At 42.0% G+C, this 27,697-nt stretch overlaps 2 long non-coding RNA genes across 5 annotated transcripts; one reads left to right on the forward strand and one right to left on the reverse strand.

Annotated features, from left to right (window-relative positions):
- Positions 1 to 515: 515 nt before the first annotated feature.
- LOC147754552 (uncharacterized) lies at positions 516 to 21,875 on the reverse strand. Of its 4 annotated transcripts, none has more exons than XR_015317337.1 (6): positions 13,744 to 13,885; positions 13,356 to 13,495; positions 11,892 to 12,066; positions 7,931 to 8,099; positions 3,974 to 5,212; positions 516 to 2,867 (listed from the first exon to the last, which is right to left on the reverse strand). It is a non-coding gene; the product is annotated as an uncharacterized LOC147754552 (long non-coding RNA). The 4 variants fall into 4 exon arrangements; XR_015317336.1 differs by having other exon boundaries at positions 7,931 to 10,922; XR_015317339.1 differs by lacking the exons at positions 13,356 to 13,495; positions 13,744 to 13,885 and adding an exon at positions 21,740 to 21,875 and having other exon boundaries at positions 7,931 to 10,922.
- Positions 14,522 to 27,067, forward strand: LOC111254467 (uncharacterized). The gene is made up of 5 exons (XR_015317340.1): positions 14,522 to 15,197; positions 18,009 to 18,132; positions 19,356 to 21,936; positions 22,338 to 26,009; positions 26,779 to 27,067. It is a non-coding gene; the product is annotated as an uncharacterized LOC111254467 (long non-coding RNA).
- Positions 27,068 to 27,697: the final 630 nt, after the last annotated feature.

Raw genomic sequence — 27,697 nt, forward strand, 5'->3', positions numbered from 1 at the left:
GCACAATGACTTTGCCCTGCGCTTCTTTTGCCGATAGTCTTTTCTGGCGTTCCCTGTCAGCCCCACTCCCCCTTCGGTCCGCTTACTCACCGCCAAATAGCGAAGGGTTGACAAGGACTGGCGGACATTTAAGCTGGCAGCAGTTGGTACCGTAGAGTGACCGCAGCGGTACCGACGACGAAAACTGTAGCAGCAGCAGCAGCAACGTACGTTCCAGTCTCTCGCGTCAGTATCTCGTAACGGTGGCAATTGTTCAACGCTCATTCAATATGGAGTTGAAGCTGCTGAACGACTCTTGCCACCTGCAGTGGCTGCCGATGACAAATCGCCTTTGTCAACGAAAGAATCACGGCTAGACTGAGAATACAACGTTGCAGTAACTAGAAAGATGCGCAGCCCAACGTTTTAGCTGAAACAAAATGGCGACGAGCACAACTTAACGTCTAATATTGATAGCGTGACGCTGTTGGGTTTTCCATTAGATTGTGTGAACGTAATAATAACGATCACGACGATACAATACTTATGCCTTGTATCGATATTTATTTGATTAAGGATGCAATTTCGTTTATTTCGTAAGACATTTCCGAAAATGCAGCATACGAAAAAGGTCTCAGAACCGCTAGATAGTAAAACCATATAGACGAGCTTTTCGTTATTGTAGTTCCGCGTAAATCATTTCTATAAAGGAACTAAGTCATTGATTCAATGGCGACGACCAGATCGTCGACAAATGCAGCTGCTCAAAATATTTGTTCTTACGACCCAGTAACTGGAACGACGTCGTAAGTAACTCTACTTGGTACCGTTATGTCTTGCGGGGTAGCAGTGCCTACCATTTATCATTTGATAATCGCAAATCATCGTAGAACATCAGTGTGACAAAAATTAATCATTATAAAATTAGCTCCTACTATCACTGGTAATGTTACGCCGATGCTAGTCCAACAAAAATAAGCTGCTAATCCCTCTAACCCCCTGTGATTCGTTCGGCAAATTTAGACATATCCATTGAATAGCTAGTAATAATTGGTGCCGATTTTGCCCACTTGCTATCATCTCGAGCCTTGTAAACAAATTAAATATAGAAAATTCATTTTATCATTATTGTACAAACACGATTTGTGTGCGAGCTGCTAAAGCAGCATTCAAAGTGTTATTAACAGACGCTCCCAAGGGATATTGCGAGCTGACCCTGACCTATGGAATCGCTATCTTCAGACAATATTTCGTCTGTATGTTAGCAATATCTGTCGCGCTACCTGGCTATCTGACCGAGTATTATAGAAGCAACATCGGTTATGGTATTCAATTTTCTTTTTTATCTTTTTTTTTTTTCTCTCTAGCCAGCCGATTGAAAGAGACTCGAAGGCTTCGTATCGAAAACACTCGAAACGCAAGCGTAAGTGCTTATCGACGAGTTGTTTTGGTACGTGGCTAAACCGTCGAACACTGGCCAAAATTATTTGAATGGGCTGATTCTTGAAAACCGGTCGTCATATACTACACGTGTCGTGACAAGGTCCATCAACACTACAACCATTATTAACAGTTGCTATACACGTACTGCTCCTTCAGCTGCGCCTATACAGTACTAGAAGCCTTTCGTTCTATACTTTATCAATCTAGCTTCTGTCAAGCAGGTCTCCAATTCAGACTTTCCATCGAGCAGACTTCTTCAAATATTGCCGGCAATCACCGTTTTACGATCCGTCGAAACTAGAGATCTTCTCGAATCGACTGTGAGTTCTTCTTGTTGGTAAGCAATAGTTATCCGCCACTAACTGCATTATCGCTACCCTTTCTTCGGCTCTAACGTCTCTCGCGTCGAAGACCATACCCTTTCTAGTAACCGTCCAAAGGGAACACTGGCCTTTGAGTCAAGCACAGCCTTCGCACCATTGAGCAGTCCATTTGCGCGATCTGCCGCGTCGACGAATCGCCTCTGCTGACGTTAGCTAATGTGACCGTTGTCGTTGTCGTCGTCGTCGTCGTCGTCGTTGACGGCCATGGTCGTCACAACCATACGGCAGCGTTACGTGGGTGCGAAACCACTACTGAGCGTTTGCCTGTAGTGCAATCGGGCATCCTCGTTGGTGTGTCTTCTGCTTCCTCATCGTATTAATTGTGGGGCGTCACAACCTAGAACCTCTTTGTCCGTTCGGCTGCAGACGCAGCGGCAACAATAACAGGCTATTGACTCCCCGCTGAATACAGACGAACGCAAACACACGTGCGAAACATCGACATCGTGTCTACACACGTTGACTGATCATCACTTTGGCTAGCAGAATATCCAATGCGACGCTGTCGCTGAATTTGCCTATAACAACAACGGCGGGCAATATTTCTACTAGTTCGAAGCATCAAAACGGAGCTGGAATGATTCCTTAGCCAATGCTGAAGGCAGAACGATGTCGGCGATTGTAGCTCGAAATGCAGGCGACTGTATGAGCTGTCGTCTGTGTGTTCGTTTCTATATGTATTGCTTGCTATTATTTACGTCTTCAACGTATTAGACATGCTGCTGCTGTTGCTGGTTCGCTGGGTAGGAACGCCTGTACCCGTCTAGTCGATTGGTGGCTAGCCTAGCTGCACGCTAGGTTTGTTTGTTTTGATTGGAGCCCCCGGCTCTCTGGTGACACACACGGTGCGATAGATGGACGTTCTGCCGGAATAGGGCAGACATCGCTTTTGCCTTGTGGACCAGCGATGCCGACGGCGACAACATTACCATAATCTGGACGCATCGCAGAAAGAAGGGTTGTCGACCTTTTAGTTCCTTTACAGGAGACAGTGAATTCGCCTATCCAAAGGTTTGGTCGTTCGTTCGTATTTTGGCGTTCGTCTGTGTTTCCCTTGTTTACCTGCGAACCGACAAACAATGAACAGAATCAGCTTTTTTCTTGACAGTCGTGAAAAAAACGTCCGAATCGAAATGATCCACCTCTCACAGATTGATATTTATATATGTAAACTGGTGGAATTCAGGTGCTGCACAGAGTCTGCTTAGTTTTATGTGTCTTGGTGTATTTTATGTATATCTAATATAGATTTTGGCCAAACTAATGATTAGATTTTATCAGTATTCATTGAACAACCCTTATAAAGCTCCTTAGGAGTTGTCGCGTCATTCACAATGACTATAAACGTTTTCTGTACTTTATTAAGCTTCCTCCAGTAAAATGGAGCCTTTTGACGAGCAACGACTAATAGCCGAATTTTTTTTAATCGGGAAAGTCGGATAAATCAAATTACAAAGGGCGATTTAATGAGAATGGCTCGTATATATATATATATATATATATATATATTATATTTTAAATAAGCCCCATCTAAAACCCGTGAAGGCGAGCACCTCGCCCACTTCATGGCTCCCCGTAGTAACAGAGCCCAGCAATCTCCAAAGCCAGAAAGCTATAAGGCTCTCCAGGCCGAGAGTCAGCCACGGAAAAACATAGTCTTCCTGTCGCCTATATCGTCTAATGAAACGAATCAGCTTAAAAAGACATCCATAGGCTGTCGCGATACAGCTTATAATACAATATTTCAGCTATTTCCTGGAACTCTGTGCCCAATCTTAGTCGCCGCTGTTTGACGAAGCAATTAGTTCATTTGTTATAAAATCTGCTGTGTTTTTCCTGCTTTGTATTGCCGCCGCCTTCGAAAGGTTAACGTGATTCACAGCGACAACCGCAGTAGATTCTGACCACAGATTATCTTTCTTTTATCGCGCATTTTCCTCTATCCCCATGATCCATAACAATAAATATCTACACCACTCCTTCGTTCTCTTCGCCGCCCGTCGCTTTGATTGACAGCCTCTGCCTCGGTTTGCGTAAAGTAAAAAATGACGAAATTGCAACTTAACCCTGGTCACGGCACCGTGTTATCAGCATGAACGCAGCCATAGGCGCGCCAGCCCAAGACAGGTCACCGTCTTTGTTGGTACTGAAACCAGCATCCTCCTTACCTGTTTACAGTGCTAACGTCACGGCTAACATAAGCCGTTCGATGCTCCAACCGGCGTTGTTGTTAAAGAATGGGGCGTGGAATCCGTGTTTTATTACGTGCGACTATTGCCGATGACTGCTGTTATCGTTGACTCCGTAGCCCCTGCTGTGTTTTTTCCCCTTCCCGTTTTTGCTCTCCAGCGGAGCGGCAACTACTGCCAAATGAAGCGCCGTAGCTGCGTCGAGGCGTAGATGCCGATGAGCGAAACAGTTTGTTGAATTTTGCTGTTTTTTGCCTCTCGACCGCCGCTGTCGTTGTTATTACTGCTGTCGCTTTTGCCAAAGCGGTCAGTCCGATCCATCTGATCGAGCAGGACGCCGAGGTCTGGAAAGGCCGGCGGCATCTCCATCAACATGATCATATTGTTATTATATTATACCGCTTGCGATGAAAGTGATGATGGCGGCGGCGGCGGTGGTGGTAATCATCATGGTGACGATTTATGCGTGTTCTCGTTGCACGTCTAACGTGAGGACTGGAGCGAGTGTCAACATGGAGGCAAAGGCTAGCGCCACAAAACGCTACAACAAATAGTCACAGTAACATCATCATCATCATCAGCGGCAGCAGCAGCAGCAACCGTAACGATAACAACGACCTTTGCGCCGCGCCATCAAAATCGCGCGCTGCTTGTGCTTCGTTGTTGTTGAAACTTTCAGCTTGACTCGTTGGTCTGACGGCGTGTACCGGTTGATTGTCACGAGTGCAACGCAACGGTCGCCGATTTTTCCAGCTCTCGGAACTGGAGCCGTCATCGTCATCGTCCATAGTGTTGATACAGCAACTGCCGTTCAGCCGGCTGCAGTTGCTAGTTACGGTGTAACCGCCATGTTGTTGTTGCTGTTTGTTGTGCTTGTCGTTGTTCCTGTTGTTTTTGATATTGTTATCGTTGTGAGGCGGCGAGGCGAGCAGTAGCTGCGATCGCTGCAGCGCTTCGATCGGTCTGTCCGTTGCGTGGCCCATTTTTCCTCCGAAAAGCGTCTACAAACCCACAATATTGATCTTGCTGGAACACCAGGGAAATTCCTTGGCATGGCAAAAACGAGGGTATGGTGAGCCACGTGTAAAAGTCAGTAGTGGCAACGACAACAGCAGTCCTCTGAGGCGTAAGCACATGCTGGCGTAGTCGCGTCGGCATCTCTGTAGCCCGACCCGTAGACAGCTACCAGTTTCAGTAGTGTTATGTCGTGGCTGCGAACTGACACAAAAAATAAATAGTTAGAAGGATGAATGCAATGTACTTGATAGAGAACGTATTATAAAAATAGATATATAATAACCAATGTTGAAGATACCGACTAAAGCATAAGCAATATTTATTCTTCAGAACTTTGGGCAATTATTAGCTAGTAATGTTTAATTCAGTTATCTTGCATTGCTTTTTTGTGTTGTCGTAGGTTGTTCATAGAAGGTTCTGAATCGTTGGAGTCAAGCTCGAGTACAACATTTAGAGGAGTTCATTGCGACCCCGGCGTTCTAGTGACTGGGGTGCATAAAGCGGTTGTCTTACGCTTACGGTTGGTTTACTATATCAGTCTAGATCGGCAACACACAAAACAGCCATCTACTACTCACAACTATTGAAATCCCCGTAGAAAACGATAAAACTCGAAGCTTTTTTACCACACAACGGAATATTAAGCCGTTAATTAATAATCATCTAGGGAATTAAGAGAAAGATCACAATGCAAATGGCCACGCTGGTGGCATATTATTGTTATCATCCTCTTAGATGTTATGCCGAGGCTGAAAGGGTGTACACCGTGCACGGCAGATCTTGTAAGAATACACTATATATAGAGCTGCCGTCAACATTGTTATTTCATACCAGTATACAGACATATGTATTAGCACACGGTCATGCAGTAGGTAGGTCACTCTGGCGACCGTCTAAGTCGATTCATAACATATTTGCTTATATGTACATGCGCGTATATATATATATATTTTATGCCCTGGCATATATACATACATCTGCCTCCTAGAATACCGTAGGTAGGCGTGGCCTTCGCCACTACGCGAATACATGTATCAGACCAGGTTCTGTCTCGAAACTGTATCAAAGTAATGGCTGGGCAAATGGAAAGAGTCCAGACAGCAGCAGCCGGAACTCAAACCATTTAGTCAGTGCCAGACTCTTTAGCTAATCTGGGACTCGCAATCTATTTTGACCCGCCGGCGTACTTATTTAGATATTATTATTGTTTTATGTAAATAGATTAGTTCCGTAAGTAGTTTTTCCTCCGACGTCGACGTTGCCGTTTGCATAGATCCACGTTGACTACAACCGACTGCGTGCGCCTACTGCTACAAGTGCCATTATTTACTATAGGGTCCATAAAAGGAAGCGCCTTTCGTGGACTATCGGCCGGCGTTTCTACTACTGGTGTTTGTGATCACGGCCACTATAGTTATAGGGATACAATCAACTTTGAGCATCAGGTATTATAGTTTAGCAACAGCTGTAGCTAGCTAATTAATACAACCAATGCAACGTGATACAGCTAAACGTAGCTGGTTCTCTCTTCTACCCAGTATCTACTGGTTAATAAGGCATCTATTTAGACAGAAACCTTAACGTATGAAAAACCCGGTGCAGGCTCGGACGGATAGGAAGAGTTGCGACCTCTCTCCTGCTGCTTCTGGACCATCCGCTAATAGAATGTAAATAGGACCATCTCAAGACTGATAGCGAAGTTGGCCAACGACGCCATGGCCATCACTCTGATTACTACCCGGGTTTGTCATGACATCATTCGTAGGTGTGTCCTTATTATGATTGTCCTCGCCGCTGCGATGACACCACATGTGCCAGCAGTAGCTGTTCCGTCCTGGTTTTTGATAGCCCGCATCAACTGCAAAGTGTCCATAGCGACAAAATGCCGTAACATTTGTTTAACGAAGAACAGTTGTATTGCCTCGTACTCAAAAGAGACTGACAGATTGATCGGTTTCTTTTTGTTAATTGTCGAGCTAAGTGAGGGCTACAATCAGTTATTGATTTTAAGTTGGCCGAGGAAAGAGAGACAAACGAAGACACAAGAGAATTAAAACCCCATCGCGCGTAACAACATTCCACTGTCTATAGAGGTATCACGCTTTGTGTAATAAGTGCATGTATTTATTTGTTTTTCGTTGAGATGTCGTTTGCTCATTGGCCATGGGCCAATCTGTCTTTTATTATCTAAAAAGTGACTAAAGCGTGTACGTGGGTTTTTGTTTCTTTACCCAATCACACCTGTCGCGTAGTATCTACGCATGTACATAAACGCATGGATTGGAAAAAGCGACAGAATGTAATCAGCAAAAAGCGAATATCTGTTCTTATAGCGAAGTATTTTTACACACTGGCCTCGATGGTTCATTGCAAAACGTATTGTTGTTTCTTTTCGATACGACGAGAAATTGAGTTAAGCTCAAAGATAGGCAGGCAGACCTGATCACTGTGAACGACTGACAGCCAACTCGTGCGCGAAACAAGTTTAAACCATGCGAATTAATCATAAGCGGTATTTAGAAAGTGCAATCCGTAGTGGTTTTTGCTAAACGAACATAGAATACTGTAAGAATATGGAATATTCTACCAAGTCCACTCCAAAACACTTTTAGCCTAAATCGGTTTTGCGCCAGTGATTGCCTTTCTCACCTTGAATGCCCGATTCGTCATACCCAGAAAGAAATATCTAATTAATCTGATGTATTATACACTCTGTTGATGAATGATAATCATTGCTATGGTGCCACCATCTGCTAACACAAAGCTGAATAAATTACTGCTCGATGTACGTTTCTGCATCGTTACTGTTTTTTTCTACTATGGAAGACGCGTACCGCTTTGAAATCGCTGAAAATAACGCGTAATTTGTTATGATACAATGCATGCGATACAAATACGATACGAGACACAAAAACTTACCATCACCCAGCGTTGGTAACCATCGACGAGACGCGAGAAGTCGATCCGAGCTATTCACAATCGAGCCCTTATAAACATCAATAAGAAGACGGTCTGCTATATTTGCTCGCGATTGCGAAAATTTTGTGGAAAATATGACGTGTGAACGTACAGGTACGCCGACGAGGAGCTGCAAGCGGAATCCAATCATAACTTAACTCTCAACTTAGAGTTTATATATGCTATCGACCCTTCCTGGCCGTGTTGAATATGGCAGACATTGGTTTCTAGTCAACCCACCAAAGCGGTCATTATAAACCACTGTCTCGATAACCAACGTTTGTGGTTCCATTAACACAGCATTCAGTCCACATTAAATCTTTCTTAAAAAAAAAACAGAAATCTTCCGATAGAAGCCAATGTAGACAATGGTCGCCGGATCACCGCAGCCGATTCGCGGAACTCATCTATAACACGGCGGAATTACAGACCTTAGTAGCTAACGGCTACGGGAAATAGCAACAAGCACGACATTTCGTTGGAGCGCAGACGACGTTGTTATCTACGGGCGCAATATTAATGTTAACTCTCAGTTCAACTATCGGAAAGTGCTATACCTATCGATTTGTATAAAGTGTAATAAACTTTTTCTGTTATCTTATCAGCCATCATGACACGCGTCCTTTCACCGCAAGCTAGTGCCCCTGTAACGTGACGTGGCGTTTCTGCTGTAATGGTGTGTAGCTTCAAGAAGATATAGGCAGGTGCACTGTGGGGGGATTCGTGGCACTGCCATAATGTAAAGGGGTGGAGTTTAGCCGCGATCGTAGGTCGTTGGAATATAGATATATGCCGTAGCTGTTGGGGGCACTTAGGCAACTTGATGTAATTGATTACAGCGTAGTCGCTGTTGGATTGATTCGTGCTGGGATCGCTGCGCCAGGAACAGACGACGTGGTTGTTCCCTGCTCTGCGGTTCTTGAGAAATACTTTTGATCATTGCGAACCGGCCAGTTAATTGACAGACAAGTCATTAGACAAAAATCATTTTTATTCTAGGTACAGCTTGGCGCCTGTTTCATTTTTCATTGTTTTCAGGAACACAACAAGTTCTCCGTTGGTTCGGTTATTGAAGGACGTACGTACAAAAAACACGGCTGTACAAAAATCGGTTGTATTCAATAGAAATTTCTCATCTAGAACATTGCATGATTCTGTCATCTCTCGCATCTATCATACATACCATTCTATGCAGACGCAATGACAACGAGTCATTACGAAATACATCGGTAAGGTCATCCTATTTCATCCATTTTAAATGCAGTGCGTTCGGACGGCCTACTTCTATTAAAGTTGACTCTCGATACGAACCTAAGGTCGTATAAAACCCAAACAGGTCGCACGGGAACCGAACGTTAAGCAAAATCAAAATTTTCGTTTTATTATTGACATGGTGTTTATGTTGAAAGAATCGTTCCAGTCGTCTGATTTGAAAATGTCTATTGGGAAGCAGATGGGTCCGTTCATCCGAGAGCAAAATCTAATATGTTCCACCTGATCAAATGTAAACCGCCTTTACGCAACCGGTGACTTGTTGTTAGTGGCGATGTTAGGTGTTTTTTTTCGATCGCAGTATTGATCTAATATTAGCCATCCTATCCCGTATTGCTGTTAGCACAGGGGGTATAACTTTAACTCAATATGCGCTAATGTCATAGTGTTTGACGACCGTCAGCATCGTGTCGGATCCGCTTCGTATAATTGAAAGTTTATATAGATATATGAAACGAAGATTCTAGCGGACGTTTCCTTGCCGTTAAAATGCAACTAGCGGCCTGTCGATGAATTGAGCTTTCGACCAATTTCACTCAACTGGGTGAGGAAAAGGGTAAGGAAAGCTAAATAAAACTGGACGCTGTTGTCGTTGCTCCTCGCGGGCACACTACAAACATTCGACGGAAATCCGTGCATCTAGTTAGTATACAAACAATTCCATAATATATTATACGCAAAAGATTATTGTCATATGGTCATTTCCGAGATCTTTTAGCGCTCGCCTGACGGGAGACCGGATTAAACTAATTCATGCGCTATAGAGTCTCTCCCTTTTCACATGACATAACTGTTTGCCCACCAGCAGACGAGGCCGGTGGGTCGAGGCGTGTCCTACGGAAAGAGAAAATATAAACCAGGCCGACGTCCTTCGCAGGCCATGGCTGTCATCGGCCTATTAACCAGCTGCGTGCTCTGTTGTCAACCAGCGCACAGGATATGATAATAATCATAATGGTATGGGACATGCTAGGGTAAGCGTTTGTCTCGTTGTATCGACTGGCGTTAGCGGGTCGACCTTAAACAACGACTCGACGTTCATCATAGAGACAAGCGTATCCGTTGCAGGTCTATAGTCAATTGGGATATTCTCGATAAACAGTTTGCATGATCGCTTTTTTTCTTATACATCCATGTGTTGTTATCACTCTACGGACAATTATCCACACAAAAATGGTATATGCTTTAGAATAGGTTGATGGTGTTTCGATACTCGAATTACTAAGGCCGTCGTTGTCCATTTTTTGGAGCCTAACTTTAGCACTGTTAGATTAAGCATTTTTCTTGCTCGCAGTTAAATTGCCAATTAGCCATTAACATCTTTCCTCCAGTTTCTTTCAGTTTTCCTCATATGAACCGCGTCCATGAACGCTTCGTTTAAGGATTTCACCAACCAAGAACAACAGCCTAAATCGGCTAGAGTCTCGCCATTGTACCGAACCAATTTGCTGCTCTGTCTCTCGGCCAACTATATCTATGCATTCCCCTACCGTATCTAGTGTGATACCCAAATAGTAATTCTATAAAAGAAGAGAGAGAACATCCATGAGCTGTGGAAGCTGTTCTATTAATTTGCGATATCTTTCAAAAGCTGATTCAACCCCTCCACGACAGGTCTCGATACTGCGTTTCAGTATTGCCTCAAAGACCAGTTTGGGTCGGAGGAAGTCAACGGGAGCAACTGGAAGAAACCGAACAAAAAAGCAGATTGTCCATATTCATTCTTTATTTTTCCTATTGCACTAGATAATCAATGTGCGTCTACAGCCAGATTCGAACCTGAACTACTTACATCGGCCTTCGATTACCACACAAACAGATGATCACTACCCCAATGCCAGGATTCAGAGCTTCACACTTTGCTCGAGATGATCATCAAATTAGCCAATTACTTCGTTCATACATGAAAAGTGTTAGACTCCCCCATTCTCACGACCCTAAGCACTTAAAAACGCACCCATCATAAAGTTTTGTATAATGTATCTACACAACAAGGTTGTAACGATCGATTACATACAAGGCCACGATGTATTTTGTCTACCGAGTGCTGTGGGAAAAGCTGTTGTTCTCGCGGCTACTGTTACCCAGCGTCCTGTCATAGCTATTGCCATACTACCGTTATAAGTACGTAATAATAAAGCTGTGCCTGTAGCACTATCCGCCGGGGTCTACGCCATTGTAAGTCGATCAAACAGCCTTTTGATGATGTTGTTGTTTATATGTATTGTGCAGACTCTGCTATCGGTAAGTAACAGCCGTTATTTGTAGTGTTTTCATAGATACAGCCAAATTATTGTCTGAAACAGTGCCGGCGCCGCAGTTCCGTTGGCCCAACGTTATTTGGCCGATTTGATCGGCATTCACTGTCATCTTTGACTCGAATCTGCATAGCTACATACGTCCTGTGGCCAGCGGTGCTGCGGAAGCCAACTGGCCTCGCCGTGGCGTTTTTACGCTGATGCACTATATATTTATGTCGGTAAGTTTTTTTTTGTCAGCTTGTGCATCCGGCTTATATGGGTTCCGTCTCTAAACGGTTGTCCGCTGGATATAAGAAATTATGCGCAATCGGATAAATAAAAACAGAACCGACACACAGGCAACTACTTCATGTGTCTGATACAAAACATTCGTATGAAATAATCATTACTTGAGCATTCCGTAGATGTCTGTCTGTCTGGAATAAAGCTGGCTACACGAGCTATTCGGCACGATTTTTTTTCGCTTCACGAAGGCCACGAGACTTCTATCAGCGTGTCATTTGTACTTATACCCTTTTAGCACCCCTGAATGTCTCATCCAATGACTCGTCCCACAGCTGCTTTCTGAAATCAACAACAATAAAAAGGGTTAGGGGGTCGTGCAATTAGTACAGCAAAAGCACCGTAATTAACTGCTTCCACACAGGGCAGTAAACACGACGCGACATTGTTTAACATTGTTTGTTACCTGCTCTAATCCTAGTATGTGCAGTTAATAACAGGATGAAGGCGTTTCTGGTTCAGAGTAATTAGCCTCTATCGTTAGGAGGAGAGTAGATACTGGGGCTTCGGTCCTAGGCTAGCCGTTCGCTGATCGGTGACCCCTTTTTCATACAACAAAATCAAGCGAGGGCAAATCGAGTGTCTAGAAGTTTCATAGCTTGTGCCCCGCTACGAGTTATCAAAGCTCTAGCTACTGGATTTGCACTCGCCGTGTTCAACCAACTGAACGTCAGCTATTGCCCATCGATCGGTTGTATAACCGCAGCTACCTAATACTTATTAAAGCTCTTTGTAGAATGTCCGTTCTTAACGGTGTGCCGCTATCCGCTTAGTTCACGCTGGCGTATGGCAGCGGTCTCAGCACGAAACTCCGCTATTTCTGTCAGTCCTGCTGCTACTGTCGATAGCAATGCTAATTGGTGAGGTTGCGCAATGTCTGACCTTGTTTCAATGTATGCTCTTATTATAGCTTGTACAATAGATCGGAAAATGATCGAGCTATTTTTAATGTATCAAAGTGGGCAGCATTTAATGGGTTGCCTACCGCCGCCGTTGGGCATGTGCGAGGGCATGACGGCACCCTTCGCCTTACTGAATGATCACAATCGGGAAGAACGGGGAAGACTCTATTTTCAATCGGTTGTTTCGTACCATAGCGCTAGTAGCGGTTCAGTTAGTGGATTTATGACATCTTACAGCATTTTAATATGTTTTGTTTTGCTAAGTGAAAGCTGATCGATGTGAATGTCCATTGTCTCGTTGCTATTGAGTGTTAATGATTCGAGTTTGGTACATTGTACAGCTCTGTACAGTTACCATCTGATGGAATAAATAAATGAGATCTTCGTTGAGACTGAGCCATGGCGGACACGATGTGATCGAATCTCGTAAACGATTCAACTGTTTCGCTATTAATTAATTTCACGTTATATTTAGTAAGAGATTGGCAAGGTGAAAAAGTTTTGCTTTGTTTCTACTATTTATTGTTTATTTACAGTTGGCTAAAAGCTTCGATCGAATCGAAAATTCAACGCTCTGCCATTAGTATGCTTTGTCACCAGAACTGAAGTTTTAAACCACCAAAGCAGAACCGCTACCATATTAATGAACGGCAACATTCAAGTTCTCACATCAGTAACCGTTTGACACTCAGAATCGATCCTGAATAAACCAAGACCAATCCATTATGGCTTGATCCTTTGTTCGGTGGGCAGATATTACATTCATCCGACGTCGGGGGTTGCGCCGTTGACGGTAGACAAAGGCGATTCTAAACAGGCACAAGGTAACAACAGCGATATTAGCGCCGAACACCCATAAAGATATAATATAGATATGTACGTATGCGTATCTGTTACAGACCCAGACAACTTGGCAGTCATTTTTCTAGTACTATTAGACTTTAATTACTGTCTATTGGCGACTGGAAATATCGCCAGCTATAACGCAATTTTACCACTGCAATGACCTTTCTATACATCAACTACAGAATACGTGAACGATTAGCAGCGATCTTACTGGCTTAACTGGCGCACGCATCCCCCAGGCGAGGGGGTACCGGTGGTCTTGTTGATCACAAAGGGATGCTCTGCCATCGTGACACGCTGTCGGATCAACGACCACGCCAGCTGCCGTACTTCTCGGCTATGGGCCAGTCTAGACAATAACAACAAAGCACGTAAACCGCCAGCTCTAAACAGCCGTTATGACGAACCGCTACTCTCCGTCGCTACGTCTGTTATATAGTGGCATCGTGGCGTAGTTACTCGTTAAATATAGACACACTGCATGTCAAGCAGAAACCTCTTGACGTTGCGTTAACTAGCGTTCGGAAGGCGTTACGCGAAGCGTAAACGTTCCATGTTGTTCCCACCGTTGGATGAGTCAACATCGTAATCAGTTATGCTAGCGGAAGCGACTCAAGAGCTTCTACTTGAGTCGTATTTCAGATCGCTGCTGCTGCCATGCTGGTCCGATTGTGCTCTATTCGGACGGGACTGTTCGCTGGCGAATCGCGTTTGCTACGTTTGCGTACTGCTGTTCCTGCTGCAACAGGAACGAATCGGTTATCGCCTTCGCGGTGTCGCAACTGGCTAGTTATTGTCCAGGTTGACAAATGCGTCTGCTGCCGCCGTCGTCTTCGATGTTGTAGAACGGTGATGACTTTGTTTCCTACTTCGTTGAAACAAGCCAAATACAACAAAGCTAATATAGGCAACGAGCTCGGCATGCTGCCGCTTCACAGTAACGCGTCGCCAATATGCGTCATATTGAAAAAAAGTGATATTAGGTGCAAGGACGTTAACATTAGCAGCAGCAAATGATATCAACACACAAAGTATCCTATTGGCTACAAATGAAGGAGGCTTCGATAGCGGGGTCGTTAAGTGAATAGGCAGAGCAGACCAGTCGAGCGATCGCCGATGATGGTGGTGACGGCGTCGTGTTATGTTAGATCGCCAACTGTCCCTATCTTTTTCGCTAACGACTGGCAGTCCTTTATGTTGTTTATTACTTTGTATGTGTTATACGTACAATCCACAATAAACGGCCATAAAATATATGCGCGAATCACATATGATAGTCATTATATTCTTTATCTACTTTTGAGCGTTTGTGGCAGTTTATAGGACACAGATCACAGCTGATCTGAATCGCAGTATAGGGAAAGTGGGTAACGAAGACGGCGTTACTTGTGTTCGATAGACACTACTGTTTTCAATTGGCCGGAAACTTACGGCAACAACAGCAACGACAGGTAGTAGTAGTAACGCCAATCACAGTGGCAAGAATAACGGCAACAGTAACGATAAGAAGTGCTATTTTTAAGTGCGTACGGGATGCACACAGTGGTGTAACACTTCGGGCCGACGTCAAGCAACGGGTCGACAAATAGACCAGTTGGCGTTCACAGTTTCGTATTAAGCGTCGCTCGAGCCTTCACGATGACACGTTGCGCAAATGAACGAGTCGTGCGTATACAATAGTCATATAACGAATATTAGTAATTCTAACAGCGACGGCAACATATTCATTATAAAATTCTTTATCAGCTACCGTTGTTGATCGGCGATTCAAGGCCATGTATATGCACCGGACGGATTGGCTCATTAAAAGTGGTCCGCTTCTTTTTCGAGCTGGGTTATCCGCTGCCGTAGTAGGGTAAAAGCTGTTGTTTATTCTACCATACTAGCGTGTCATAGTTGAATACTGTGAACACGCCGTCCCACTGTAGTAGGCTTGTTTTCTATTTTTATGTTCAAAATATGCGTCGCCCTTGGCCTTGTACCAGCAACAGCAGCTGGCGCAGATATTCTCGTTTCCGCTTTTCACTCGTATTAGAAAAAAATACGGCCCTAAGGCCCGTTCACAAAGTCTGAGATCTTTTACTAGTAAAGAAAATGATAAAATGCTCATATATCTGTTTACTGGGATTTATGTACATTCTTAGCTCCTTTATATTTGTGTGTTTATCCACGCACCCCACATGGGAGGCGCGCCGTTGTGAACGTAGAAGCAGGCCATTGTAACGGAAACAGTTGCGTCCTACGGCAGGTTATGACCTTGAAACGTATGACGTACTCGGGCCATGAGTCGTTACTTGTTTTATGCAAATACGAATTTAGATCGATTAAGCAAAGGCGAATTAGGAACGAAGCAGTGGTGAGAAAATCAGAGAGCACTGGAAAATCATAGTGGAACAATCCACAAGTTGGTGGCACAATCAAGTCGTGAGCTTGGAATCAAGCGTCCGTCGCGTTTTAGGATGTTATAAATGAAAAGTTACATTCGAAAAATGGTACGTACAGTCAATGAAGATGATCGGGACTGACGGAAACAATTTTTCCAACGACGCTTGGAAAATGTGGATAGAAGGCACAGCTTTCAAGAAGATTATCTAAAGATACTTTCAAACTAAATGGCACTATCAATTGACGTAACTATACGTAATGGACTACTGTGACTCTGCATGTTAAGCAAAAGCACCATGTAAATGTAAGTTTCGGTGCGGCGGGGCATTTCAAACAAAATATTAAATAAAACATTGTTTTTGATAGTATAGTGATTGGTGCCAATCATTTAAGTTTGCTGCAGTAATCTATTTTAGCACGGCAGGACTTTAGTGGAGATAACGAATTTTATTGCTATCAGCATGGAGCGCCTGTGTTGTTGTTAGATACAAGCTTACATTGATGCGAATTTTTTTAATAGATCGGTTGGACAAACAGGTTCCATAAAATACCCTGCCGTTTCTCTAGATTTGTTACCCATAAACTTATAGAGTTTCTCTTAGAAAACAGATAACATAGAAAGATTCCAACGCATAAGAGTTCGTCACAACACAATTTAAATGTTTGTAGAAAGTTGGAAATAAATAGCCATAAACCAAAACGGCGATCATTTTGAAAATCTGCGCTCATAATATAAATTACCGATTCTATACAGGTTCTTTTATATTTCAAATATTAATTCAATGTAAATTTAAGCTACTATTATTCAAACCGTGTCTACATTTTTCGAGACATATATATATATATATATATATATATATATATATATATATATATATATATATATAGAACGTCTGCAGTTTAGGTGACTTTACAAGGTGTAATGAGATCGCTATGACGGTGAGCGTTATCTTGGGAGCTCCATTTGGTCACAATTTTCATTAAATGAAGGTGTTTCGCATGCTCATTATCGAAGTTAACTTTAGTACTCGCCAATACCTCGCCAATATTAGCCCTTTCTCAGCTCAACTTGGTCCTTATTGATACTCGTAGAGGCGCTTGCCGGAGTAGCATGAGAAGCTTTGAGAAGAGCGGAAGAGTCTGACAAGGGTATACGAATGGCATCTTTGTGAGATACTTCCCCGTATAACAGAATAAGGAAGACAGATACAGTTATTTATAATCAGTCAGAATAAAAAGAACATTTAATTCGATTAACGGATCCACTAGGTCCCTGCCTTTATGTTACCACTCCGAAAAGAATTCGCCCTGTAGTAAAGGCAAGAGCTGTCGCTGCACATTTACGTTGGCATGACTGCTAACGAAGGCTGATAATGGTAAATAACTATGTTACAACAACATGGCGACAATAATGGCTATAGATCCGACGACAGAAAACGTGTCCAAAACATTTTAATTAGGCCACCGACCGGCAAGCTGACCAATCAACAGTAGGAAGGACGTTACCATCAACATGACGACAACTATCATGACGACATCAAAATATTATATACTTATAGTCGGTTGCTGTCGTTTATCATTTTAACGGCATTTTTTTGGCCCTCTTTTGCTACTTTTTTTTTTCTTTATGTCTCTAAGTCGTCGTTTTTTTTGTCCGCGAGTTAATTTGCAACAGGCAGGTACGTTTGTAACGTCCGATAGGTCAATATGCAAATAAAATTGTTTACAACGATCAGTGAAGTCGCACTAATACATGGTACATAGCATTGTAATATATGGTAGCGCGGAGTAAACCAGATTAGGTCCACCAGAAAATGTCGTTCATGTCTTGACCGATACCCACTTCATCGGCGCCAGCCACAACAACAACGACCGCAACACCAATAATACCTGCAATCTACGTTTCTATGCAGAACAATTATGATATCACGCCTCTATTACGGATTTATGCATCTAGAAACGGACATAACAGAGAGGGTCGTAGATAGGTCAGCGCAAGTCGCCAACTCGCTCTCATCAACGTTTCAATAGGCAATTTATATATCTTATATGTCTTTCCTCATGTCTTTTATTTGTTTGCAAAATTTTCAGGCACAATCATTGTTGCTGTTAAGAGAATACGTGGTATTTTTGTTTGGGTCCGAGTAGAAGCCAGGCATTGCCATATATCGTAGTCACACCTAGTGTAACGTAACAGTCACACTCAATTATCGAAGTAAGTGTGTTGAATTTCTCATTCAGTCCTACATTTGTCTATTGTATGTAGAATTCAACCTGAAACATGTAACAGCAACGACGGCCGCAGGGGGTCAATATAGGCAGTTTTATTTATAGACCGCTAAGCGCGTACTATGTCTCGCAAGATTAATTAGCTAATAGCACAAACGGGCTTGATTTGCCCCCGCAAAGGCGGCCTCCGGGAACAAAGTTTGAATGCGTAATGATGGGTGATGTCACTTCGACAATGATCCACGCACATCCTTAGTGTTTATAAACACAATGATAACTATGTTTTTGCTGTTTCAAATGGAGAAAGTCAGCCGTAGAAGCACGCTGAGCAAACACGTTTATGGATTAGGGTGCTTGTACTGCTGCAGGGCTAGTTCCGCCAATAAACATATATCTACCAGCTTGAGCTAGTGTTACCCCCCTGAATGGATAACATACAAGACTTCTTCCCTTTAGCTACGTGTAGATATGAGTTGTTATCTAGCTACCGCAGAGAACTACTTTGTTTTTTGCTTTTTAAGTTCACCATCGTGTGCAAATCGTACACGGTAAATAGGCATATTTACATAGAGCAAAGACGCGAGAGATTATTATTTATAAATAGTATCGCGAACCAAAACCCGATTTGGATAAACGGTAACGCGGGACGCATGTGATCCCATTCACTATTAACGGTACAAAAGAATATTATTGTATAAGTAATACCACTGATTAAAATGGATAAGCGTAAATCTGGTGGGCACGAGAAGTACACAAGCTGAACCGATTCTGCTTTGTTGTTGTTGTTATTATTATTATTATCACGTGTGTATGTTAAAGAGCGTCTGCTTTGTTATCTTTCCGAAATCTCCATGTTCTCATTTCGTCAGTATCTAAGCAACGACATCATTATACCACTAACACTATTGTGTGGTACTTATTATGTATTGTGTAGCACAGAGTCAGTGGCAGCTGAAATCGCTCCATTGGTATTTATATAATGCTTATTTATGATTATCATTCGAAGTCACTGATCGGAACCAACTCAGCAGAGCCCAGCCGGCCAAAGAGCAAAGCAAACAATTTTTACCTAACCGGCTTTTTTTCGCATTATCTTTCGCTCGCCAATTGTGGACCTTCTAGTTGACTACTAAATATTAATAGGTACTCTGGTTACTACTACTATTACTGTCGTTTACATATTTTTCGTCTATTTGTTCTTTTGGCCAGAAACACACCGGGCGGACCCGAACGGAAAAAGGGCTGAAGAGTGGGGAACGAAGGGGGGTCAGTGACACGAGGGTTTGTTTTGACTATATATGCTCAAACTACGAATACAGACGATACAACCTTTCTGAATAAACAAAGCTTCATTTATACTATTACGTACTTAGCACGTATACGAGACATGAACAGGCTGGCCAAAGAAATTGCAACAATTCGTAGACACCATCAATATTGTGGCGTGCACAATACCTATTGCTACACGTGTTAAAACTGACGCTCCATGCCAGTTTGATCGAACTGCTTTCACGCGACAAAACAACAACAGCTTGTGACATAATGAATGTTGAAACAATGTTGTTCGTGTCGAATACGCCCAATCGATCGTCTAACTCGTAGTCATATTCAAATCAGCAATGGGTAGGAATATTTTTGGCGAAATTCTTAGAACAAATATAGATAAAATATAAATCAAGTACATCTGTCCCAGTGATGCTTGTATGCAATAGTAGCGTCTTTGCCTGTTAAACCTCGAAACATGTAAGGTGCTTTGGGTTAGAAATCTGAAGAAGACAAACTCTGTGTCGTTCTGCTTGCCGATCGCCTGAGGCGAAGTTTTTAGTATCGTATGTATTACAAAACTGAAAACACATTCAGGCTGCATTTAGTTTCGAGCTATATGAAGCTTTCAAGCTCGATTTCATAGTAGAGAAGTAAGACTTTGTCCTCTTCGGTCGACAAAGGATAATAACATCAACATGCGCTATATTTTACTCGCAACAAAATAAGTATATTTTAGAGATCCGCGATTATTTCAATATCTAGTAAGAAAGCCAGGTGCTAAAAAAGCACTTCTCACCAGATAGATTTATATAGATAAGCCATTTCGTAACTAGATTTATTTTTCTTCCTACTATAATTAGCATCGATTCGTGCCTTACTGCATTTTTGTTCTAAAGGGTGTTTTGCCACAATTCCCAACCATCGCAGTCAATCTATAGATAACCGTATCAACTGCTTGCGTAAGGGTTTAAATGGAACCAAACAATCTGCAAGTTTGATCGCGTATAGAAGTTGGCCAGACGTATTTTTACAAACATATTAAGGCCCAAGAAGAAAACTGTATTTTTTAGCTGAAAGCAAAAATTACATATAGATTTTTCTTTAGTTTAAAGACCACGTTCAAGTGTTGTAAGCGGGGTATACATTGGACTGGAAAGTCATTTGCGAAATGCATTTATCAGGCGATAAACTTGAGACGGGGAAAATAGTTGAGCGAAGAGGAGTAACGTGAAATTGAAAAAAAAAAAAAGGATCTTCATTAATATCAACGGTCACGATGCGGTATGTTGTGTTATTTATTATCTACTGCGTCGCTCTGACGACCGAGCTAAAAACGGAAGTTCATTGTGTCAGGTTCTTATTAATTAATCGCACTCTTATAAATATTATAACCACGGTATCGTTTTATAGAATAATATAGGAAATAAAAAGTGTTCTTGATTGAAATCTCATTCGAAAAACGTCGAGCGTAAAGGTTCGCCCCTTCCGATAAGCCAATCCCAATTAGCAAAGTACAAACAGGCTAGGAACGAAAAACGGCCAACCAAAGTATGAATTTCTTCAGCTGTGCCTGCTAGCTTCACTCAACAGGCTTCGTTCGCGCATTTGTTTGTATCTAGGATACGATAGCGTTAATAGTAGCTTGTTTAGTATTAATTCCAGCGGCGGTGGCCGTAGTTGGAAACCAAGCTCACGAAATAAAATAAAAATCACTGAAATGAATGTCGTTGTAATCGTTTTACGGTAGCACTCTGGTTATACTATAAAAGCGATACTAGCAAATAGTATAATTGCACGTATTTTGTCACGTAACCTCATTTAACACGATATCTAACTCTAACCAATCTGCTGAGATATTAAACCGTCGTTATAATAGCATTCAGCAGTCTGACTATGCTTTCGCTGCACATCTATTGGGCATGAGTCACCGCACGTCGGTGTATCTGTTTGTTTGATAGGTATATACGGACCAGACGGCAGTCTTCTCGACCCATAATTTGTGCAAGAGTCATGGCGACTAGGTAACGTGAGTGGCGTCATTTATATCATCATCGAAATAGTGTCTCATTCCAAAGTCCTGTCACCCTATTTTAGATGCTGTATACTATATTAACGTAATGAAAACTTGAATACTTTGGTTGACAGGTCAAAAGAAAACGACCTATAATCTAACTAAGAACTATCAGTGACTGAGTTTATCATAAAAAAAAAGCTCAACGTTTACAGGAATAGGGCAGTGGTTCACGTTCACGGAAACGTAATTACCTGTCATAACGTTTGCGTGTATTACTATCTATAAGATATGCAAATCTTGTTTGAGGACTTACATTTTTTTGAGTAGACACTACTAAAAGCACAGACACCGCAGCAAATAGCGTTAGAGGTATTGTTGTCACACATATATGTATGGAAGTGAGTGGTCAAGTGAAAGTCCAGAGCTTTCACATCGTTCGCTAATTTCACGTGAAACGCCGGGATCGAAACATTTACATGTACTTTATATGGGGTACAGACAGAAAAAAAGGTAATAAAATTATCCTTATATATAAGCTATAAAAAATTACTTTAAGACCATAAAGATAATCACTACTAGCGCGGAGCATGGTCATCTTAATTATATAATAACCAAATGAATTTCTTCGCAGACGAGTACGCACTTATAGCTCCCTCCGATATATTTTTAAGTGACTTCTTCCAACTCAGCTACCCTGTGTCCTTGACGTGGCTAAGATGTATTTGCTTTATAATCAATAGGCTTAATGACTTCGACTTGTATAGTGTTACAAATATGTAATCATCAGAGCTATATATATAGCGAGCCGTCTTAGGGTAGAAAAGGGGTAGCCGCCATCTAAAAATGTATTTTGTTTCTTGCCCCCTATTTGAGTTAAACCGTTCGTTCATTCGTTATGTATATGATAACAGAAACACGGCAGTGGCAAACGTCGTTACGTTCGTTCTACGAGAACGTCGTCGCGTGCTTATTGGCGACAATGGGTCGCGACGCAGTCGTCTGTCTGCGCGGATGCACGTTCAACCAGTTGGCCTTGGATCACGGGCAAGGTCACGTTTTGCAATTCTATTAGACATGACACCTATCATGACGATTCACAAAAAAGCAAGCTAGTGCATTACGTGCAACGATTCTTACTAAACAAACTAGGAAGCAAATGATCTACTGCAGTGTTGTATCTAGCAGAACGAAATACTGCAACGCTTACCATGTTTGATAGCATTTTTGCATAGGGCACTTCGTGACCACATTATGCTTGTTGTGGTAGTAGTATATTAAATATACGTTAGTTCTTCCGTTTATCAACGCGGCGCCTTTCTGTCTTTGTTTATGGTACTTATGTCGAGATAATACTCTATAGCGTCACCTGTTTACAACACGAAATAAACTCACGCATCATCAATATGCAACCAAGAGTAATAAGCAGCCTTTGGTCGGTGCTTGCCACCTTCGGTATTTTATAATTTTGTCAAAACCGAGGCAAAATGTGACAAATACGGTAGCTGATTGTGACAGCAGACGATAATGTACATTTGACCTGTCAGATGCAGTTGTCATCTAGATGGATAGGCAAGACTGGCAGGGAAAATTCATTAATGGACCCTTCTTTTTTAAGAATTCACTCATTTTTAACGTTATCTTGAGCGAAATTGTTCTATACAGTGACTCTAACGAATTTTTTTTAATGCGAATGTACAAAAATTTTGAGCAACGCTAAAAGTGTCACATGAACGTGACGTCGCTAAAGATGTTTACCAGTATCAATTAAGTCCTTAATAAATCGGCTGTTACTAAAACGAAATGACTTACGAGCTAAATTACCATAAGCGTTTTGTTGTCCCTATCGAAAGTCGTAACTTTCGATCGTTATTAAACCGCAACTTTGGCCCCCGCCTTTGGCTGGATTCGAACGGTGAGCATTAACTTTTAACAAATTTCTTTTGCGGTAGCCTTTTAACCAGTGCGGTTAACACTCGAACTTGTTCGCGCAACCCATCTGCACAATTCTCCTACATTCTGAATCCCTGATCCAGGCGTGTCGCCATATAATATTGGCTGAACACAGATTAGACATTGAGCTGCGGCGAAATATATGGTCCTTGGATAGCGTTTCTTGTCTGCTACTGCGGTTCCAGTTGCAAGCAGACCATAAGAAGTGCACAGCATTGTCTGACTGAATTAAGTTGTGGGTCCGTCTCGAGTTTGTTTCCCACGTGTTGCGTGGGGATCAGGATTATACAACAGATAGTTTGAAATATGACCAGTAGTAGATGAACGAATATATTGTATGAAATAAAAACAAATTAAGAACCTGGAGCTGGTGGCATAAAAAGAGCAGATGACAAGCGGTCCACAGAGGGAAGTATTTTTTTTTTATTTCTATGGAAGTATTGCATTTCAACGATAAATGTTGTATATTGTTTTCCTTGTCTGTTTCTATTGTTCGATTGTCCAGACTGACGTACCGTCTTAAGTGTTTGACGTACGTTTCGTTAGCATGCCGCACTTTGGACATTCATACCCATACGTACATAATATGGCAGAAGTCTCTTTGCGGGCTACTGTTGTCTACTGTAAATATAGGTATATATCACGTACATATATTGCAGATATGTCGAAGAAGACTTCCAAACTGTCAAGTGACATTGCTCAAGTTATCAAAAGTTGCTTATTTATGGTCATATTATATTGATATATTTGGGCATGTACGGATGCATAATTGCACAGCACAGATCTATCTCTTAATCTGTATTTTTATAATATGGAAGTAAAAATGAAAAAGGCACAGCATCTATATAACATAATATAGCCAAGGCAGCCGTGAACGCTAATAATGAACGTGACGAAAAGTCAAAAGTTCTTATCAGCTATGTTATTTAAAGGCGATTTTCAAATAGAACTTCGCACACTGACGCAGCATCCGTTCGCATCTATTCTATTTAGATCATTACCTCCGCGTGTCCTGTTTCTGGTGCGTGAAACGCTGATTTTTCTGCCCTTCACGCACCACATCAATGGCCATTATCCAAACCGATTACAGGATCTATCCGGCTCTAAGGTCTGTTGTCCATGAGGCAGGATTGTTTTCTCCTCCATACTAGATTCCATATAAGCTATTTGCGTAGGCCGTCTTATTATAGCGCAAACAAGCTAGGCATGAGAATCGACAGGAATAAATCATTCATCTAGCTGGTACTTCAATTACTAATCGATCGATCACTACAAAAATGATCACTGCTGTCATCAGTCAGGGTTGAACCGAACCTTAACCAGCAGATAGAATAAGCACGACCCTTTGCTACACTGCGGATTGCAACGTAGTTGTCAACGGCACGAATGGGGCGAGCATTAGCCTGAATGCGGCTTTCGTCTGTCGCTGCTATCAGCATAAACTAAATATATTATAGATTATAGAACAGAAAACAAAATTGTAAATACAAAGTGTGAACATTCAATAAAAATTAACCATATATTTATTGATGCTGCACTACACTGGGGGCGAATTGGTGACACGCTAGGTAAGTTAAAATGAAAAAATTCAACTTGATTTTCTATACCTTTAATGAATTTGTATTTTATCTATGCCCACTTCTATTCATCATTCGGGATTCTACTGGTTGGGATAGACGTAGTGTTCCATAAGCTGTGACACGGGCTGGACAATGAGTAGGCTAAATAGAACTGAATGGAGAGAAAAGGCTCGAGCATTCAAGCTCAGAGCAATACTTAAAACAACGCATAATTCATTACCTGGTCACTGCGGTCGGTAGAACGCAATCGAGAGGTCGAGCAAGTAGAGTAAGGTGAATTAAGCGGAGTCTTCCTTCTTGCATATGAGACAGTACCCCTCGTTTATTTCATCGGTCGCCCATATCTAAGAAAACATATGTGTAGGTAGAAGTTCAGGTTGTTATATTGATGTAACATATAATTAAGTACATGCGAAGTTGACACTGAACATATAGTTTTAGTAATAAATAATAGTTACATGTTTCGAGTTTGTGTCCGCATTCCTTATGATGGCTGGTTCTCAGCACAAAACGGACCCTACGTCCACGCCCAGGCAAATGACAGTTGAGCTTTTTAAACTGAAAGTAAACGAATGAAGTCGAATTTCTCGATCAACTGCATAAAAACAAAAATTCTTTTTATTTTTTTAATCTTAGTACACAATAACAGAGTGTGTATCGTTCACTTGGACTGGTGTGATTTTTCCCTCACCTGTTCCAACTGACGAAAGTTCCGAATGTGAAACGAACGACGATATTTTTCGTGCACGTGAAACTCAAGTGGTGTGTGTCAGCCTGCTGATTATATAAGGTTTAAGCAGCTCTCATTCTAAGGGCAAAGGCCGACTTCAAGGACGAAACAGCCCCAGGTTACCGAGCCGACGGTCGACTTTGGCGTGATCACACGCGTCGTGCCATTCACGGAAATGTATAGCACCCGTAGCCTTTGTTGCCGCCACGAAATTTTGCCAAGAATAGATGACGGCAAACATCGAATTTCTGCTAGTACGAAGCGGCCAGCTTCACCGAAACCTTCCTCGCTTCAAACGATGTCTGTGATCAATGCATTTAAAGGTATCTTGAAGGCTTCACTCGATAATTATTAACAGACAGTGCAGGGACTTGCTACCTTTTAAATTTTCGGTCTTGATTCTATGGCACTATTTAATACTACATACAGTAAGTACTACAAGATGTTTTGTGGTGCAAATTTTTTTCTACGTTGGAACACTGCTTCGGTAGCATATGGATTTTTTTAATTTAAGCAACGATAATTAGCTTGACCCAGTGATCACCATTGTCAATTAAGACGATTTTTTCGTGGAAACCCTTAAACTTTATGAAGCGTAAAAATTGCCAGTTTTCCCTTAAGTAAGCTGTCAGATTATCGAATGCTTTGAAAGTACTCAAAAAATAAGTATGTAAAAACTTGAGAAAAAATAATTTGCTCCCTTTGCGTGGAAAGTTCTGTTCTTGCTTGTACTTACTCTTATTTTAGCTAACTTTCATGTTTCCCCCAAAAAAACTGTCATTTCGCCAGGAAATCAAACGAACTTAGAAAAGATGTATAACTCGAAACCAAGAAAAAGTAGCCTTTTTACATGAACACCCTTCATTATACCTATTGCTTGTTGAAAAATAGGCTGCTTTGTTGCGCGACTGTAGTATTTGTAATATTCAAATCATAAATATATTAATAAATAAAGTATAATCATTCATCTCAATAATATAACAGAGCATACATAGTGTGAACTAGCTCGCCTAGAATTTTTTGTCGCACGGGCAACGCATATAGGGGCACGTCACCACTGTACAATTGACGGTGTTTTTTTGTTTGTTTCAGTAATTGACAAGCGGCCACTCATTATATTACGAATGACACCGTTTTTTAATGCGCTCCGATGTAGCAGTATACCAGGAAGCTACCAACGGATCTAGGAATACCTGCCAAAGCTACGTGCTGCATTAACATTCGAACAGTTTTCAAATCCAACAGCATAAATCTAAATAGACCAAGCACTCCTATTATTTATTTCTGCTGTCAGTCACTGATCGGAGAATGGGTGGAAAAGCAACTTTTCAATCTAGCGCCCCTCTTCGTACATGTTTAATTAAAATATTGTACCATTTATGAAGTATGTAGGTCTTTGCACAAGTGTTACAAGGTAGCAACATTATCTTTGTTGCTGCCACTATTTCCTCGACTGAATGTACTGCAACATGAACGTTATATCTTCTCGGTTAACAACGATTAGCAGTATCAGCCTAACGCGACAGCGGATTTGGCCGACGGCGGTAGCCTGCCGTCCCGTCTTCTGCTTATGCTGCTACCCGGAAGCGAGGACCCAAACAAGATACGCGGACTTATACAGCTTTATATTGGAAAAAGCCGACGAACCAGCGATATTCGATGCTGTAGCGTTAATGGGGGGGGCTTTTTTTTCGTGAGATGTAACGGCTGCCAATCAGCAGCTGCTGACAGCAGTCAAGCAACGCACTACCGCCGAGTGTATAGAGGCCAAAAAGCGACTCGTGTTCCAAATCTTTGAGTGATCACGTCAGCAATCCATGACGAGTGGCGAATAACGCTCGGCGATGATTAAAAAAATACAGCCATTCGGGCTAGTAGGATAGTGTGTGAGATACTGGCATAAAGTAAATCACAAGGCACCGATAGAAATATGCACAGGGGAAGCTCTTGACAGCTGATGATCGACTCGCTGCGACAAGACGTAATCATAGCACACCTATGCAAATATCAG

The sequence above is a fragment of the Varroa destructor genome, unplaced genomic scaffold, assembly GCF_002443255.2.
Source record: "Varroa destructor unplaced genomic scaffold, Vdes_3.0 BEIS01000007.1, whole genome shotgun sequence".
Lineage (NCBI taxonomy): Eukaryota > Metazoa > Arthropoda > Arachnida > Mesostigmata > Varroidae > Varroa > Varroa destructor.